Raw genomic sequence first — 20,894 nt, forward strand, 5'->3', positions numbered from 1 at the left:
TTTGGAAAAGAGTCAAGTATTCCTTGAATGAACCATCCCAATGAGTTTTTGTTTTTGTTTTTTTTTTTTTACCAAGTACCAGCAGTCCCTTAAAAAAATATATGAACAAAGATCTCAATTGACTCTATTGAAAACAAATTTACATTTTTGACAATCCTATATTCTCAGAGTTACCACTGAAACTCTGAGCCAGCACCTCACCCTGCTGGACCAGTGGACCAGTGGACCAGTCATCAGACACTGGTCCACTGAAAGCTATTCAGCAAGCTCTTATTGATGTCTGTCCTGATGGAATGTTGACTCACCTAGGTCGTCTACCATGCAACTTTCTGTTTGTGATATATATAAAAACTTCAAATCAATAATGAAGGGTGCACATTATCCCCAAATATGTATATATGAGTATGCATTGTGTCAGTGTATTTATGTATATATTCTCCATGGATTACATATATGCTTGTATCAATATAGTCAACCTCTGAGGTGTTATTAGAGTATATTCTGCTCCAAAACTGACTCCATGCTCAGTGAGAACTGTGTGACCAGCTTATCCCAATTGGATATTTTGGATGCCTTTATAGATATACTAAGACCTTAATATTCCTGAAGTTATTGCTTACACCTTTAGTGGGCTTTGAATTGTAAAATCCATTCCAATGCATATTCTAGTATTTGAACATAAGTCTTCAATTCCAAAAGTTCAAAAATCACCACACTAGCAATAAATAACTTGAATGTAAAGGTGTTCTTTGAAACCTGGGCATATTGTCAGCAAGACCTTAGACACTAAAAAGATCATTTTCTTTTCTTTTATTTAAAAAAAAAAAAATCAGGTAGGCTTCACACCCAGTATGGAGCCCAATGTGGGACTTGAACTCATGATCCTGAGATCAAGACCTGAGCTGAGACTGAGAGTCAGACACTGAACCGATTGAGCCACCCAGGAGCCCCGGAAGAGATTGTTTTGTCTTATTTTATTTTATTTATTTATTTAATTTATTTATTTTGTATTTTTTGAAAGATTCATTTACTTATTTTGAGAGAGAGCACGAGCTGGGGAGGGATAGAAAGGGGAAGAGAAAGAATCTCAATCAGCTTCTGTGTTGACAGCACAGAAACTGATGTGGGGCTTGAACTCATGTTTGAGATCATGACCTGAGCCCAAAACCAAGAGTTGGTCACTTAACCCACTGAGCCACCCCAGCACCCCTAAAGAGATTATTTTAAAAGTGTGTTATAGGACATTTATAATTTTGTGGTAGATGGAAGAATACCTGCAAACCTGACACAAAAATTCATGAATTGTTCCATATTGTTTCTTCAGTGAACAGGACAAAGGACACATGTTAGGTGCTTAATAAATATTAACTGAGCTAATGAATAAAAAATAGATGAACAATCAGAGGCCAAAGGGAAACAGATGATTATGTGTTGAATTTTTTTCAGCGACCAAAAGACAAAAAACAAAAATTAATATCTAGAAATTTTCAAAGTGAAAAGACTTGTCTTTTCTAGCGAATAATGTATGCTCACTGGAAAGTATTCAAATGTCTCACAATAATTCCTCTATGAAAGGAAATCATTTTTACTGATTTAGTATATGTTGTTCATCCACACATATTTAAGGTTGACATTTTTAAAAACACAATTGAAACCAAAATACATATATATATATATATATATAATATATATATATATATATTTCAATGACTAACTTTGAAAATTTAAAAATATATTGCTGATACCTCTCTACAGATACAAATGCCCTCTTTAACTGGTTAAGGCAGCTTATATTTTGTATATATGATAATGTATTTAGCTCTATTAACAGATATTATCTGAACTGCAGGAAATTTTTTATTCTTATAAACAATGTTTCAATAAATATCTTTTAACATTTTTCAATTTCAGATTTATTTTCTTGGCATAAATTCTGACTCATGAAATGGGCTTAAAATGTTGAAGTATTTTGGTAGAATTATTCTCTAAAATGGTTGTGCCAATTTATACTCCCAGCAACTATGTATAAACCATTTTCTCTATAAATTAGACTGGATAGAACTCATCTAAAAAATCTTTGTTAATCTAATAAGGAAAAAAATCTCATTGTTTTCTTTCTTTTTTAAATTTTTATGCTTATTTTTATTTTTGAGAGGGAGAGAGAGAGACAGAGCACGAGCGGGGGAGGGGCAGAGAGAGAGGGACACAGAATCTGAAGTAGGCTCCTCCAGGCTCTGAGCTGTCAGTACAGGGCCTGATGCGGGGCTCAAACCCACGAACCTGAGATCATGACCTGAGCCCAAGTTGGACACTCAACTGACTGAGCCACCCAGGTGCCCCTCATTGTTTTCTTTTTCCTTACTGTTATTTTAAATCTTAGGCTACATAGGGATCTTTAAAATAAATCAATTGTTTGATAAATCACAGATGGCCCACCCATGGAGTATGTTCAGTATCAAACTGACTTCCCTCTTCTATCCAACACCTTACTGGATTGTGTTTGTGCAGCAGATATGGATCAAGGAAATAAGATGATCTTAATACTGGGTTAAACACACTTAGGAAAGATCAAATCTATATATTAAATCTCAGAATAAAAAGCTTTTGATTATTGACCACTATAATTATTTTTCATCACTATTCCCCTCTAGTCACGTGGATAATTAAGGAAATAAAATAGTTCACAGAACATATGACCCTGTTTTAGGACACATTCTTCAAATCGTCTTGCTACCAGTAATAAGACAAGCTACCTGTAATTGTTTGGAAAGCTCCAGTGGGACTGTCCACTACAAACTCAACGAGCTGCTGACATGATGTGATGATGGGAGAAAGAATCTGTGAAACAAACAGACGTATCTCAGAATATGCCATCAGCAACAAGAATAAAAGCCATTTTATACTTCCATAGTACCAGTCTGTATATGTGCCAAACCTTGTCATGGAAAAACAAATTGTCCTTTTATAATACTACCCTAAAGAGTAACCACTAGTCAATACCTCTTGCCCATGAAGAATGGCAGGATCTTTGTGAGAAGGTCCTAAAGATGTCACACGTTTCTTCATGCACTTGGTCGGCATTTGCATGTAGCCTGCCCCTGGGTATGAAACTGTCTGTTTTGAAGGCAAAAGTGTAAAGATCTCCAGTCCCACTGTTTTACTACTCACTACCAAAGGAATATAGTGAGCTACCTCGTATGTTCACTATCAGATAGTAGTTGTGTTAGTTGTCTATTGCGATACAACAAATAAACCCACAGTTTAGTGGTTTAAAACCCCACACATTGACTCTCGCGCAGTTTCTGTGTTTGGAATCTGGGTACAACCTCCAGGATCTTTGTGTCAGGGTCTTGCAGTAGAGATGGTATCTGGTATCACAGTCACACCAAGGTTCAGCTGAGGCAGGATCCACTTCCAAGCACACATTAGTAATTGGCTGTACTCAGTTCCTCACTGGCTATTGCAATGAGAGTTCCAGTTCCTGCCGGCCACTGGCCAGCGGCTACTCTCAGTTCTTTGCCACATGGGGCTCTTCAATACAGAAGCATGGTTCATCAAAACCAGCAAGGAAGTCATTATGCAAAAGTCATGGTCTTTACAACCTAATTGTAGAAGTGACATCTTATAACTTTAGTCATATTCTTTAATTAAAACCAAGTCACCAGGTTCAGCCCACACTCAAAGGGAGAGGATTAGACAATTTGGAGAATACTGGGAGGCAGGGATCATTGGAAGCCATCTTAGAAGGCTGCCACAACAAGTGATTTCTCAGTTGGTGGCAGTAGAGGATATTGGGGGAAAGTAGGAAGGAGAATGCCAGGAAACATGGTGGGAGAGAAATTCCTTGGAAAAAGGCTCATAAAACCCCAGTGATACACACATTGTCAGTAGACACAGTTGAATCTGGGAGGCGTTAGCTGCCTTGAGAAAGTGTGTTAAGTCCCAGGTCAAATTAATATGTACCCTTTCAAAGCAATAATCCTTCCAATTTCATATACATTGGGAAAAATCGAAATAGGTATTACTGGGTGATGATGGCAAAATCTAAGACAAAGGCAATAACTGATAACAAAGAAACAAACCTCAAGAAAAAGGGAAAATATTCCATAGCTAATGCAAAAAAAAAATCATAATTCTTATTCCCTTAAAATGCTGTATCTAATAATTAACATCAATACAATGAAATTAATGACATTCAAAAGACTCTGAATCTGCATTTATTTATCATTTATTTATCCATTTACTTATAATTTGTCAAGCTGAAATTCTAAGTTTGTTTTGTAAAGACCACAGACCTAGTGGTAATTTAATGTTTGCCCTTACTGTGCACCCACCCCTCATTTTGATAAGATAGTTGGCTCAAGGGGCATCTGAGTGCCTCAGTCATTTAAGCATCTGACTCTTAATTTCAGCTCAGGTCATGATTTCATTGTGAATTCGAGCCCTGCATCGGGCTCTGCACTGACAGTGCAGAGCCTGCTTGGGATTCTCTGTCTCCTTCTCTTTCTGCCCCTCCCCTCTCATGCTGTCTCTCTCATGCTCTCTCTCTCTCATGCTCTCTTTCTCCCTGTCTCTCTCTCTTTCTCTGTCTCTATCTCAATAATAAATAAATAAATAAATAAATAAATAAATAAATAAATTTTAGAAAAAAAGGGAATAGTTGGTTCAAGTTAGGGGTATATTTGGAGACCATTAAACAAAATATGAAAGTATAGCTTACTGATCCACAAGGGAATGGGGGGGGGATTCATTCTTATGATTTCATTGTTATTAGCATGGCTGTTCTAATAAGTTGAGCTAATAAGCTGAGTGTATGCACGTATGGGTTATATACATGTTTTTATGATAGCAAAAATGAACAGAGATACAACAGATAAATTGTCTTAACAGGTTATGCTTGGTTTTCGTGTAAAAACTTCCTAATTAATGCCAGTGTTGCAATCATTTTTATGACATTCCCCAAAGATGGCACTTTAAGGGTTATGCCATATGCTGATTGACAGCAGCCATAATTCCATACAATGAGACTGTATCATATTGTTTGAAGTGAGGTGATATTCATCTCTTGAAACTGATCAAACATACAACTGCATCAAACAGTATTACAACATAATCACGCTGTATGTAGGGACTGCCAAGGTTGATCACCATGTTGTGCTCCTTTTCCTTGGACTTCTCTGATAGCAGTTGTGACTGCTTCCACATTTTCCTTTAAGAACTGCAAAATCTAAGACAGAAGAAAAAAAAACCTGCATAAAATTGTGATTTCGCTATGCTGTGTGAGTGTACATCTGTAGACTGCTTTAGAATAACAAATTTGCTCCTGCTAAGATCTTCCTAAATATACAAATAAAAATATAGTAAGGCCAAGATAAGAAGCGGAGATTTGAAACACGGTGAAAATAATTCAAATACCCTTTCTTTTCTTTTCTTTTCTTTTCTTTTCTTTTCTTCTTTTCTTTTCTTTTTTCTTCTTCTTCTTCTTCTTCTTCTTCTTCTTCTTCTTCTTCAAGTAAACAGGAAACCTGGAAGAAATGTCTTTTTAAAAAATACTTTCCAGTGTCTGAAACTCCCAGTGGTATTTTTTTCTAATGTGTTGTTTTGTGAAGCCACTTAATTTTTCTACTGACCTTGGGGCTATTTTTATTTTGGCTTCAGATGAAAATGATCAAGAATCTGTTCCTCTCCCACTCTCAGTTACTGCTGATCTTGGAAAGAAGTGTGAGAATGGGCATGAGTGAATGAGGGTGATTTGGTTATTCTCTTAGTGACATGACATCCTATAACGCAGTGGCTTGTAGAGTGATGTAAGTTAGGGACTGCCCTTTTATTATCCACCCATCCACCCACCTGTCCAATATACTAAAAAAGCCATTGTGGGGGGGGTGCCTGGGTGGCTCAGTCAGTTAAGTGTCTGACTTCGCTCAGGTCATGGTCTGTGAGTTTGAGCCCAACGTGGGGCTCTGTGCTGACAGCTCAGAGTCTGGAGGCCGTTTCAGATTCTGTGTCTCCCTCTCTCTCTGTCCCTCCCTCAATCACACTCTGTCTCATTCTGTCGCTCAAAAGTAAAATAAAAAAAAAACATTAAAAAATTTTTAAAAAGAGCCATCAAGATACTTTTGGGACTATGATCAGAATTGTTTACAAAGAAACAGTGTGCTTGGTTGAGAGTCCTCTCTTCATGCTGACATTCACTGAGAGATAGGTTAACTATTCTGATTCTCCAGTGTGAATCCATGGGAGTCTGCAGGATATCACCATCCTCTCTGGACTTTATCCCTTTGTGTAACTCTACCCTAACCCTGACTTCTTAGGCTTAAACATCCTGCCTTTTAGGCCTAAAGAAACTTCATGGTTCTTTGAGAGACTCATTGGGATGTGAGGAACACAGAGGCTCTCTCTGATTGGTTCCTTGCACACCCACACAGCCATCTGTCTTGCACTGTTCCTGCGTTATGGTGGGCACCAAGGAATCTGTGAGGTTGGAGGCCTCTTTCGGTTCTCCCGAGATAGAAGATCAGATCGCTCTCTGCTCCCAGATTCCTTCATTTAACCTTGGACATTTCTCTCAGATTAGGTGTGGGAGCGTCAGGCCAAAGTCCCTTCACAGAGACATCACCAATATTTAAGCTCTGTGTTTTCCTTCTGACCATTTTCTCTTTTTCTTCCCTTCAGCCTGTCTATGGGGTCTTCATTTAAAATGAGGTGGAAAACACTGGATTTTCTTCTGTTTTACCCAAATCTTTGCCTTGTGATATTAACGCCATGCTTTGAGATCGTAGGGACTTCATGCTTGATACACAAATGCCCAGGGTTTCAAAATTAAAATTTAGGAACTGACTTTTCCTTTATCTTTCTGCAAGAGCATCCATTTCCTGAGCAATAGGGAAGTTCTAGCTGCTACCCAAACGTGGAGAAGGGCTACTATGCACCCTCTCTCTTACTTCTTTGCTTTCAAATGAATTCATTTTGTTATTTGACCTTTTTCTTTCCTTTTCTCTCCATTTTCTTAGAGTTCAATTACCTGGGTTTTTTTTTTTTTTCCTAGTGTATTGAATGGAATAATTAACTTGCTATTTTTCATCTTTCTTCTTTTTAATTATAAATCGTGAAGATTGTGTAGTTACCTCTAAGCACTACTTAAACTACATCACAGATTTTTGTTTGTTTGCTATTGGTTGCTTTCCTTAAATTTTGGGTTGTTTTTTTTTTTTAAGTTTCTATTTTATTTAATTCCAGTTAGTTAACATACAGTGTTGTATTAGTGGCAGCTGTACAATATAGTGACTCAACAATTCCACACATCAATCAAAAATCTGCTAAGATCTCTAGACACAGAGTACAAATAATTCATTTTTTAATGTTTATTTTGACAGAGAGAGAGAGAGAGAGAGAGCACGCAATGATTAAGGGAGGGGCAGAGAGAGAGAGAGAGAGAGAGAGAGAATCCCAAGCAGGTTCCATGCTCAGCACAAAGCCTGATTCACGATCTCAGGACTGTGAGATCATGCCTGAGCCTAAATCAAGAGTCAGATACTCAACTGACTGGGCCACCCAGGTGCCCCCAAATGAATCATTTTTTTCTGAATACTTCTAAATTGCTGACCTGATGTTCTGTAAGCCCCACTTTAATATGTTTTTACAAAGGAGAACAACTTCCTATTTATTTATTTATTTTTTCAATATATGAAATTTATTGTCAAATTGGTTTCCATACAACACCCAGTGCTCATCCCAAAAGGTGCCCTCCTCAATACCCATCACCCACCCTCTCCTCCCTCCCACCCCCCATCAACCCTCAGTTTGTTCTCAGTTTTTAACAGTCTCTTATGCTTTGGCTCTCTCCCACTCTAACCTCTTTTTTTTTTTTCCTTCCCCTCCCCCATGGGTTTCTGTTAAGTTTCTCAAGATCCACATAAGAGTGAAACCATATGGTATCTGTCTTTCTCTGTATGGCTTATTTCACTTAGCATCACACTCTCCAGTTCCATCCACGTGGCTACAAAAGGCCATATTTCATTCTTTCTCATTGCCATGTAGTATTCCGTTGTGTATATAAACCACAATTTCTTTATCCATTCATCAGTTGATGGACATTTAGGCTCTTTCCATAATTTGGCTATTGTTGAGAGTGCTGCTATGAATATTGGGGTACAAGTGGCCCTATGCATCAGCACTCCTGTATCCCTTGGGTCAATTCCTAGCAGTGCTATTGCTGGGTCATAGGGTAGGTCTATTTTTAATTTTCTGAGGAACCTCCACACTGCTTTCCAGAGCGGCTGCACCAATTTGCATTCCCACCAACAGTGCAAGAGGGTTCCCGTTTCTCCACATCCTCTCCAGCATCTATAGTCTCCTGATTTGTTCATTTTGGCCACTCTGACTGGCTTGAGGTGATATCTGAGTGTGGTTTTGATTTGTATTTCCCTGATAAGGAGCGACGTTGAACATCTTTGCATGTGCCTGTTGGCCATACGGATGTCTTCTTTAGAGAAGTGTCTATTCATGTTTTCTGCCCATTTCTTCACTGGGTTATTTGTTTTTCAGGTGTGGAGTTTGGTGAGCTCTTTATAGATTTTGGATACTAGCCCTTTGTCCGATATGTCATTTGCAAATATCTTTTCCCATTCCGTTGGTTGCCTTTTAGTTTTGTTGGTTGTTTCCTTTGCTGTGCAGAAGCTTTTTATCTTCATAAGGCCCCAGTAATTCATTTTTGCTTTTAATTCCCTTGCCTTTGGGGATGTGTCGAGTAAGAGATTGCTACGGCTGAGGTCAGAGAGGTCTTTTCCTGCTTTCTCCTCTAGGGTTTCCTGTCTCACATTCAGGTCCTTTATCCATTTTGAATTTATTTTTGTGAATGATGTGAGAAAGTGGTCTAGTTTCAACCTTCTGCATGTTGCTGTCCAGTTCTCCCAGCACCATTTGTTAAAGAGACTGTCTTTTTTCCATTGGATGTTCTTTCCTGCTTTGTCAAAGATTAGCTGGCCATACGTTTGTGGGTCTAGTTCTGGGGTTTCTATTCTATTCCATTGGTCTATGTGTCTGTTTTTGTGCCACAACTTCGTATTTAATTGCAACACAACCAATAAAAGTGGAATATGAACTTTGATACACTCCTGCCCTTTAGTCAACAGATCACATTTCAGAGTCATCAGTTGATATAACAATATTTTTTTTGTTTTTACCAAAGGATCCAGTTTAGAATCACACACTGCATTTAGTTGTCATGTCTCTTTAATCCCCTCCAGTCTAGAATATTTCTCAGTCTGCCCTTGATTTTTATGACTTTCGTGCTGTCGAAGATGAGTATAGGTATTTTGTAGAATTTCCCTTGATTTAAGTTTGTCTGATGTTTCCTGATGATTAGATTCAGGTTATAGTATCATAGAAGAGATGCTGAGTTCCTCTCAATGCATCATACCAATTCACGCATGATTTCAGTAACTGATATCTTGTTTGACCACTTGATAAAAGTGATGTTTTCTAGGCTTTTCCATCATAAGTTACTTTTTGCTCCTTTCGTGGGGCAGTACCTTGAAATCATATAGATATCATATTCTACATAAAACTTAAATTTATTTGTTAATGTCAGTATGGTTTCATGGTTTCCTATTTTACTTAAGATTATAAATTCTATAAGTTGTTATATTACTCTCAGTATTAACTTTGATACTTGAACTGTGGCCAATGTGGTCAGTAGGAGCCCCTTAAAGCTGGTTTCTAGGGTCTTCTCTTCTAAGTTTCCTCTCTGTAGCCCCAGAATCAGCCATTTCTCTGGGAAATCCTATTTTCTTTTACTGGACAATGGTATTTAGAAGCCAAGATCTGTGTGCTCTCTGTGTTCATTGTTATCAGAGTGTTGCTGCTTCCAGGCCCTATCAAAAGACAGAACCAGGAAGTAAACGTATGCCTATACCATATATTTACATGTAAATTTATTTCTATGTCTATCTATCTATACATATTGAAAACCATGAGTTCAAGCTGACATTTACAATTTCACTGTAGTTTTTTCCCTCTCCATGTATGTAACTACCTTCTCTATTAGTGAGAAGCCTAGTTTCCATACTTCTTCAGATATTTACTTATGTGATCAACCTCACTTTATGCAACCAATCTTCCATTCCCACGATAACCCGTTTCTCCACATAGATGCCTTCCTTTTCCTGCTTGGGCTCTGATTCAGCTGCACGGAAACTTTCTCATGCTGATTCCTCATGCTAAAGTACCTGCTATCCCCAAGTGGATGTTCTCCTCATCTTTCTTGGGCTCTGATATCCTCCTCTGAGCCACTGCTGTTCCACCTACCTAATCTGTTTCCCCTAATAGCATTAAGATTGAATTATTCAGGGAGGGGAAGGAGTATCACTCAAGTCTTGCCATTTAATGTTTTTATTATCCTTCAATTGTTCAAGTCATAAGTTAGTTTATGGATATTTTGCATTTTTCAAATGTATTGGGTCTTTTGTTATGGAGTTTTAATTCAATGACATTGTATTCAACTCTATTTTCTAATTTCTAAATTAATCCAATTTAGATCAGTTCTTGTATTTGTCAAGACTTCTTTGAGATTCAATTAGTGATCAATTTGGTGAATGCTCCAAGTTTGCCTCAAAAGATTTCATGTTCTCAAACTCTTGGGTTCAAGGTTCACTATATATCAATCATAGCAGGCTTATAATTTGTGTTGTCCAAATTTTCTCTATCCATACTAAGATTTTTATCTGCTTGATTTACTAATTACAGAGGTAAAACCATTAAAAATATTTCCACTGTGATTGTATATTTGTCCTTTGTCTTTTTTTCCCCCAAAATTTGATCAATTTTTACTTCATATATTTTGAATGTATGCTATTTGATGAATACAAGTTCAGAAGTGGCATATCATCCAGGTGACATTCTTTTTATCATCAAGAGCTAACCAAAATTAATTATTCCTGACAATGTTTCAATAATGGTTTTTGCCTTAATGTCTATTTTTCTGATATTAATATAGCAATACCAGTTTTTTTTTAGTTGTTATAAAAATAATGTTTTCTATATTTGGATTTAGTTCCACCATCATATTTTGTGCTTTTTTTTTTTAAACATGATTCTGTTTTTCTTCTTTCTTGCTATTTTTTGGGTCAATCGAGTTTGTTTTCTTTAATTTTTTTTTCTTGTTTGGAAGTAATATATTTTATTTCAGTTCTTTTACTGTAACTTTGTAAGGGCTAAGGTTAATGAATATGCTTAATTTTCTTTTAACTAATACAAAAATGTAATGACCCTTAAAGTATGATTATTCTTCACGTGTCATATATTATTGTTTTTCAGACTTTTATCCACTCTGCTTTTCAAAAAATATTTATTTCTGAATTTCTTATGACACATTCATCCAGATCAAAAGAAATGAAGAGTTATAGAATCACAACCTCTGCCCATTGTCTAATTTAAGAAATAAAACTTTATTCATATAGTTGAATTAACCAGTGTAGCCCTCCTCCCTTCAGAAAGGACTACTATGAGGTCAAGAGATATTGCATCTTGCTTTTATGTCCCAAATGGTTATTTTTATTATTTTATACGGAAAATGCTCATTTAGACTTATTATGTATTTACCATTTTATTTTGTCACTATTGCTTCTTTTATCTCATTCTTGTCTGGGTTCAGTTTCTTTCTATGAAGAACATTCTGACTTTGCTCTTTCAGTAAAGTTCTATAAGTTTTCAGCATTCTCATTATTTATCTGGAAAGAAGTATTTGCTTTTGACCTCATTCTCAAATGATATAGGTATAGAGTATGAAATAGATATGAAAATAGAATTGTTAATTGACAGCTATTTTCTCTCAACAATTTACAGATATTATTTTATTTGCCTATTATGCTGCAATTGAGAAAAATCTGTTGTCAATATCATTAGCATTCCTTTGTAGATAATCTGCCTTAATAGGTGGATGTTTGTCCTATTGCTTCTACTAAATCCTTGTGAAATTTCTATTATAAGGACTTTTTCATTCAAACCTCTCTTTGTATGTGTATTTGTGTGTGTATGTGTGTGTAAATTATATATACATACATATGTATAATCTCAGATTTATTTTCTTTATAACCTCAGATTTACTCCTAAATTCATGAATTCTGCCTAAACTGTGTGCAATATGCCCTTAAAACTACTGATTGCATTAACTTTGAGGGCAATATTTTACATTTTTAGAATTTCTAATTGGTTCTTTTTCAAATCTGTTATCTTGTTTTTAATGCTTTATTTTTCTTTTTCTAATGCTTCAGACATTTTAAATCTATATATGTTATAGTCTCTCTGATATTTCTATTATTATCTGATAGTTCAAAAATTCCTTGGAGTATAATTCTGTTGTTTTTTCTCTTTCATAAATCTCTCAAGATGGACCTTGTATGTTTTGGAATTTTGAATGATGAGCTCAGTGTTGATAGGCTTCATCTGGAGACATCATGATGACCTGGGATAAGGTTGTATCACACCAGATTTGCTCTCAGTTTGCTTCTGCTGGGAACACATTGACATCTCAACAGGAAATCTTTGGGACCATGCAGTTTGAACACCAAGCTCATATGATTGGTGTTCAATCATATCAGTCACATGACTGACATGTCTGTGTTTACAAATTCCCCGGGGAGGCTTATTTTCCACCTTACACCCAAGACTAGAAGGTTTCCGTCATTGTTTTCTCTTTGTGCTAGTTTACAGATTATTTCCAGTCTACAATTTTACTGAAAGGGTAGGCCTTAAATGATCCTGGATTTATGTAAGTTTCAGTTTCAACCGCCCCCCACCCCCATCTCCCCTCAGAATTTTTAAAGCCTTGTTTTCTATGTATCTCTGAACATGAAAATGAAAGCTTCTAAGTTTCTGAGACATAACCATCACCCTAGCCTGCCCCAGCTCTTATAACCTGCCTCGTTGGTTTATGTCATTACCACCTGGGCTCTCTGTTCTCTCTTCCTTTGGGTCCCTGGTGATGTTTCTTACTTTCTCATGAACTCAACAATGGATTGAAGAGCATTTATTTTATTGTCTCTAGAATTTTAGTATTTGTAGTGGGCGAAGTTTCAGGGTATCTAGACCATAATAATACTGTAACTGGAAGTCCCTCTTAACTTCCCATAGGCCTTTCAATTTGCTGCAAACCATTCTGGTGGGCTTCCTCACAAATCTGGATTTCTGCAAGGGTTTCCCATCTCAATTTCACAAACCAGAAAGTCATTCTGACTCCTCCTTCTTCTTCATGGTCCAACCAACTACCAAGCCCCATTGATTTGTCTACAGAATGTATCCTAAACCAATCCACTTGTCTGTCTCCCCCTGCTTTAGTGTAAGTCACCACCATCTTCCCCTGGACTACCATAACAACCTCCTAATTCTCCTCCCCTCTAATCCATTATTTACACTGTAGCCAGAAAAAACTTTCTAAAAACTAAATCCGATAAATGTACTTTCCTGCTTAAATCCATCAATAGCTTTCTATTATGCTTTAGATAAAAAGTTTTTTAATTCTTTAATATGATCTATTTCACATGGCTTATTCACTTCCATCATTAATTAATCTAACAAATATATATTGAGCAGCCACTACTTCTGGGCATGGTACTTAGAAATGGGCTTGCAGTGTGTATTAATTTCCTACAATAACTGAATGTTTGTGTCCCCCCTCCCGCCCCAAATTCATAGTTGAAATTCAAATCCCGATTTGATGGTATTAGGAGGTGAGGTCTTTGGGAAGTGATTAAGTCATGAGGGTGGCCTTCATGAACGGTGGGTTTAATGCCCTTATAAAAGAGTTCCCGACCATCTCTTCTGTCCCGTCCATTATGTAAGAACACAGCAAGAAAATGAGAGTCTATGAAAAGAAAATAGGCTCTTAACAGATACTGACTGTCACCAGACACTTAATCTGAAACTTCCCAGCCTCCAGATCTATGAAGAATACATTTCTGCTTAAAAAAAATTTTTTTTAAAGTTCATTTATTTTTGAGAGACAGAGAGATAATATGAGTCAGGAAGGGGCAACGAGAGAGGGAGACACAGAATCTGAAGCAGGCTCCTGGCTCTGAGCTGTCAGCACAGAGCCCGACGCAGACCTTGAACTCACAGATTGTGAGATACGACCTGAGCCGTAGTCGGAGGCTCAACCGACTGAGCTCCAAGGCACCCCTAAATTTCTGGGGTTTTTTTTAGCCACTCAGTGTATGGTATCTTTGTTGTAGCGATTGAATGGACAAACTACCATAACAAAGTGCCAGACTAGCTGGTTTAATTAACAGAAACTTATTTTCTCACAATTCTTGAGTCTCTGGAAGCTAGAAGTCCAAGAGCAAGGTATTGATAGGGTTGATTTCTTCTGGGGCCCTTCTTGTTGGCCTATAGATGGTGGTCTTCTCCCAGGTCTTCAGATGATTTTCCTTTTGAGTGTGTCTATGTCTTAATCTTCTCTTCTTATACAGATACCAGTCAGACTTGTACAGGGCTTACCCTAATAACCTCATTTTCATTTAAACACCCTATCTCCAAATACAGTCACATTCTAACGTACCGAGTGGTCAGACTTGACTATATGAAGTTTAGGACAGACGCACAATTCCACCCTTAATACTGTAGTAAACCTCATCAACCTTTGTTCTTGCAGTTTCCTGTTTCCTCTGCTTTCCAGATACTTCTCTGTAAGAAGTGGGCTTCTCTTTCTTTCCTTAGGGGCTTTGCAAAGATTGTTCCCTTCACTTGGAATGCTTTTCTCCCTGCCCCCCTTCCCCCTTTGCTTATCCAAAGGCTAGATCTCAGCTTCAATGTCCCTTCCTCAGAGAAACATTTCCTGACTCAGATTAGATTAGGCCTCTGTGTTTTGTGTTTTCGCATCCTTTTTGTACAACTTCCTATAACTCTAATTAAATGATTAACTGTATAATTAGTGAATTTCCTTGATCCTACAATTCTATGAGTTGTTAGATGCACCATCAATTTCAAAACACTTGTAGGGAGAGGAAAGAAATACTACTCTATTAGTCAGCTATTGCTATAACAATGCTGCATAAAATACCACTCCAAAATTCAGTGACTTAAAACAGTAAGCATTTACTTTTCTCTCATGAGTCTGTGAGTTGCTGTAATTCACCTGCGTAAGACTCAGTTTCAGGTTCCCAGCTCTGGGCTCCAGGCTGAAGGCTGGGTTCAGGTCTACTTCATGTATCTCCATATTCTCCTTGGAATACGGTCACCCAGCCCATGGTACTCTCCCAGTGAATGACAGAAGTTCAGGCGGAGGGCATATGCAGTGTCTATCACAGCCTCAGCTTGGGATAGGTATACTCTCACTTCCATGGAATTTTGTTGTTCAAAGCCAGTGCCAGCCAAGCCTAAATTCAACATGCTGGGGAAAGTGCCCTGCCTCCACTAGTAGGATCCCTGCGAAGGTACATGGAAAAGTGTAATGTATATAATGTACAGTTCTGTGATAAGAAAGAGTTGGGAACAATAATCCGATCTACCATAACCATAGTAAACAGTATGCACATACATTTTTTATTAAGTTTATTTATTTTATTTTGAGAGAGAGCGAGCAAGTGGAGGAGGGGCAGAGGGAGAGAGAGAATCCCAAGCAGCTCCACACTGTCAGCACAGAGCCCGATGTGAGCTCCAACTCACGAACCATGAGATCATGACCTGAGCCGAAACCGAGAGTCGGATGCTTAACTGGCTGAGCCACCCAGGCACCCCCGCACATACATTTTTATTTTGTTTACTTAAAATAGATTATCTAAATAGTTTGTCTAAACAAAGATATACCACTTTCTTCTGTAGTCGGAGCAAATCTTCACAGAGTCTAAAGTATCTTCTGAGTCACTTTTGGTCACCAGCAGTTAGGCACAACATTCTAGTGACCAATCCTTTAGATAGCCCAGGTGTGGGGTCTTGACTTCTTTAAGAGTTGTGCAAGTTTTAGGCATACAAAAGAATACTACAGTTGCATTTGCACTTTCAGTTTAGTTAAACTCAGACATCCCCCCCACCCCCGCCGCCAAACTAATTTTCTTATCATTGGAAATTAAAAACTTTTTAAAAATAAAAATCAACAAGTAGTTTTTGACAGATACTTGACACCTGAATGATAATCCTTCAAATGCATGAAACTCTCAAGCCTGGAAATTCTACCATCCGTTTCCAATGGCAATTGTACTGTCTAGTATGTGACAGGTAATTCTTTTGAGTAGATTTTAATAAGAAAAGAAAACACACGTTTATCTCCTGGTGGATATCTGTCCACCTTAGGGGGGCTGCAAAGGACTTGAGTATTTCTACATGACATTTCAGTGAAAATGGGTCATTTCTCTGGTGATGAATGTTAGTTTCACTTATACTGTCATGTGGCTCAAATTCCAGGTTTTTGCGCATATGCGATAACTTTCATTTCAAAGCTATGGGAGTGTAATCCTTTCACAGAAATTTGACAAGACAATTAGAAATGTAAATTTAAGTTAAAATTCAAACTTGTGTAGTGATAGTGGTGTAAATAACTCAAGTAAGAAAGTATTTGTTTAACAAGAGATACAATGTCAACTGTATCACAACTTATTCCTCTGCTTAATAGCTGGAAAGTTTCTTTTAACATGGATTGAAGGATCTAACCAATGTAATGCTGGAGTGGTCATCTGAAATTACACCTTGCTCCCCTAAGTCCCCTACCACAAGTGTGGGGAAAGTAAGGCAGGTGGGGTGAATAAGTGTCCTTTTTTACCAGGGTATGATAGGTTCTTTCTTCTGAGGCTGTAAGGAGCATGTGAAATATACAACACTGAGGTAGCCTTCTAGAGAAAACAACAACAACAACAACAACAATCCAGATGAGGACCTAGAGAAAGAGAGAGAGAGAGAGAGAGAGAAGAGAGAGAGAGAGAAGCTGAGCCAGATCCCAGAGGACGGTGCTTGCATATGGAAATCTCTTCTAGGGCCCAGGATTATCTTCGAGGATTTTTTGACACATAAGCCAAACTTTATGCCTGATTAGTGTGAGCTGATTTCCATCACTTGCAGTCTAATAGAGAAATACAGATAGAGTCCCGGGCACTACAAAATAATACCCCACGTGAACAGCATCATGGTTAGAAACAACACACAACGCAGCAATAAAAAATAATTTCTTAAAAAAATAATTTCTGAATTCCTCAAGTTCTTCATTTGTTTTTTTGAAGAAGATGGGGGGAACGGGGATCCTTAAAAATCCCCCTTCGCCTCCCCCGTCTAGAGGTTCACATGTGGCAGTGGCTTCTGCTCCCTTACATCTGTCTTTGAATTCCAGTCTCTTGTCAAGATAACCTCCTCCCCCAGATTTAACCTTTGGAACTCTTGTTCTCTTTTCCTTTCCTCCCTAGTCTCACGCCTGCAGCCCCAAAGAACTTGTCTGTCAAAGAAGCGCTCTCAAGGCAGGACGCATCTCAGAACACAAGAAACTGTAACGAGATGAAGAAAGCCTGAGAACGTCCAGTGCTCCTCATTTTCGTCCCATTGCTCCCTTTCCAAAAATGGTATAAAATGAAAAAAAATATACACCTTATGTTTGAGGTTACACAGATATTTTTCAGCATTTTTTTTCTTGCTCACCTTCCATGGACATATTAAGTACCTAATAACACTTTTTTGAATCAACAAAGAGGAACTTGCTGGCCACACAAATTACTGAGTGAACAAAGAAAGGGATGTATGAATAAATGGAAAAAATAAGACATGACAATAATTTGGGGAAATTATCACTGAGAAATTTAAGGGCATGGCCAATAAATGCTTGATTAAAAAATACATTTCTTAAATCCAAGTCTTTCTTTCACATACATTAAAAAACAAAGAATGGAAAAAAAAAAAAAAAAGGACTTTGAAAATAAAAGCAAGTCCTCTACAAGCCAGAATAGAGTATCACATTTGTCTGCGGTTCTTGATCAAAAGTTATCAACAATATTTAAAGATACTTAAATTATGAGTTGGAATTATTTGAGACTAGGGTTCGGTCCTAACTGATAGAAGTCATTCCTGTTCCCACTCCAGTTTATGCATTAATGATGCAATCAGGTGGATGGGGAATTCTCTGGATGGGCTTCTGGAAAAAGCTTTCCTTGACTGCAGAGACTCTAGCAAGAAAAAGTCCCTTCTCCCACATTTGGAAAGAAGGTGTCGTAAAAATGTGATGGCTGGATTGCTGAAGGCCTCTCGTGAACATAAGGGGGGTGGCCAAAAAGAAGGTGATATATCACGATGGAAGAGTGGAAAGACGTAGGTACGCTACATCTGTACCTCTAGCTGTCGGGAATGATCATTTTTCCTTACTGAGCAACTCAGTTGAGCCAGATCTTTCTGCTCTTTGCCCCTGACAGAATCCTAATAGAGAACCATATAAAGGAGAAGCTGGACATCTGAGTGTGGGACTGAGAAGGACCTCACAGGCTGGAGGTTAAGCAGCAGACCCCAACAGCTTTTTGGTAGAAACAGTCTGCTGGAGCTGTTCCGGGTTGGGACTGGAACATGGGACTAGAATTCCAATGTTTTCTTTGGTTCCTCTATTCAAGGCAGAAATTCAATGCTCAGGCCTGACTGCATTTAGCAAGAAAGAATTAATTCCTTAATTAGAACTTCAGATTCTAATAGAAGTTTAGGTAGATGTTGAATAGCTAAAAATATCAAGTGTCTACCACATAAAAATTAGCTGGTTTTCCCAAGACTTCCTGTATTATGGGTTTCCTCGTTTCTCGGTATTCATTCTCAGAGGGCCTCCATTTCTCCTGATCATCTCTTGTCCTTATTTCCTGTTTCCACAAAATTCCATGCCTTCGTTTTAAATCATACCTTCTGCAAAGTCACCCTTGGCCGCCTTCCCTATGCCTTCATTCCCCAAATGTGGAACTAAATCAAGCCAGTTTTGTGTCTCAGACGTTCAGTGGAGATTTGGGGTTACAAATGGAGACTACATTGGAATGAATATAAGCTTAGAACGGAGTGTAATATACTCCTTTAATAAGAAAATAATAATCAACTGTATCCCACCCTGGGGAATTTGTTGCTGGCTATGTTATCTTTAAGACATAACTTATGTCCCTCCATTCTTTGACCATTTTCTTTTTCTCTCTGGTGTGTGTGTGTGTGTGTGTGTGTGTGTGTGTGTGTGTTTCAATTTCTCCAAATTCCTATTAATTTCTTAAACAGAATAGTTCTCCATCTTGCACTCAAAATCAAGCTTGTGGCCTACTCATGCACATCCAAGACTCATTCAGGAGCTCTGTCAGTAGATTACCTACTTCAGGTCTCTATCTTTTCAAGCACAAAGCACTGTGATAGCTTTGGAATTAGCTTTTGCTTCATACGATACACATTTTAGGAAGTGCTTTCCTCCTTCCTAGTCTATGGAAGCAGAAAGGGAGCAACTTAAAGATTTATTCTTCCCCACATCACAGAAAACTCTGCAGGGATCGTTTTGGTTTTTCCCCTTCCTTTCTTCTTCTTATTTCCCATCTTCCTTCTGCTCCTGCTCCTCCTCCTTTTCCTTCTTTCTACCCACCACAAAGACTGCAGTTTTGATTTATTGTCATAACCACCATTCAAATATGAAATCCAGTCTAAAGGAAAGGGAGAAACTGGGCATGATGTGGTATGACTTCCAGTCCCAGCTCTGCAACGTGCTAGTGGTAAGATTTTGAGCGCTTCTTCTGAACTTTGCAACTAAAGCTCTGGTTTTCCTCTTTCACAAGAGTATTGCAAAGACCAAATTAGATGATGGATGAAAAGAATGCATCTTCAACTACCAAGGACTAACCAAACATGGTAAGAACGAATATGAGAGAGAAGATGCCACCAAGAGAGGTCCAATAGAACAAGGAAGAACTCAGCGGCAGACTATCTGTGTTAGGGGCAGGAATTTAATCAGAGAGCAAAGCCCTCGGGGACTGCGGTGTTGGGGCACCAGCATCAGAGTGGGGCCAAAAACAAGGTTGGAGCTTGAGCTGCAGAGCTACTAGAATTCCTTTTATTTTATTTTGTAAAGGCAGATTTGATCTCTGAGGTTGCTGCAGGTCAAACTTAAAAGAAATCTTACCCTCTGCTTTAAGGCTGAAGGAGCAAAGAGTTAATTACCTTGTTCTATTCGTCTCTCTTCCAAATTTTTCACATGGGCTTTTCCCTTAATTAGCCATCATAGGAAACTGAAGAATATTTATTATTTATTGTGTGTATTAAATTTTATGTCTTTTCTTCTTAATTTTTAAAATGGGTGAATTTATTACTTTTTCGTGTTTTTCTCCTAAACAAGCAAGGTTTGTTGTTATTGTTGTTGCTTTTATTGTTTGTTTAGTGGTAGTCCTCATCTGACTTTTCTTTGGGTCGGTAATTCTTCATAAAAAGCAAAATGAGAAAAAGCTTCTGGCATGTTTTATATTAATTGGAAGAAGCAAATAGTTTCCCATACGTTTTTTTTTTTATTCTCAATTCTTTTCTTTTTATCTCTTACTCAATTTAAACATGATACCCAGAAATGCCCACTCAGTATTGATTAAGTTATATGGTTTAACTTCAGGGCTCTGTGGTAACTTATTAAAGTATATTTTATAAAGTGATTTTGGTTGTCAAGATAGCACGACTCTACAATGACTGATGTGCACGCGTGGATCGTGGATATGGTTCTAACTCAGCTCTAAAGGGAACACGAAATGAGCACCTATGTGCCAATTTCAATTTTGATTATATTACCTACCACAATTCATTAGACTCGTCGAGTTCCAAAGGGGTTAGGCATTTAAGGACTTGCTTAACCTGTTTAGAAATTCACTGCTAGCCAAGGTGCTCAGAAGGAAAGCATGTCTGAATAATTCGTCCATTTAAAACAGTCTTTATTTTTACACCTA

The 20,894-nt window shown here is 37.8% G+C and overlaps 1 protein-coding gene across 1 annotated transcript in view; it reads right to left on the reverse strand.

Annotated features, from left to right (window-relative positions):
• Positions 1-2,816: 2,816 nt before the first annotated feature.
• GTDC1 (glycosyltransferase like domain containing 1) overlaps positions 2,817-20,894 on the reverse strand; it is a 422,851-nt gene continuing 404,773 nt past the window's right edge. Inside the window, exon 13 of the mRNA XM_045033733.1 lies at positions 2,817-2,838. The gene's annotated coding sequence lies outside the window, so the exon portion shown is untranslated. The remainder of the gene's footprint in view (positions 2,839-20,894) is intronic.

Source organism: Felis catus, chromosome C1 (assembly GCF_018350175.1).
Source record: "Felis catus isolate Fca126 chromosome C1, F.catus_Fca126_mat1.0, whole genome shotgun sequence".
In the NCBI taxonomy this organism is placed as follows: Eukaryota; Metazoa; Chordata; class Mammalia; order Carnivora; family Felidae; genus Felis; species Felis catus.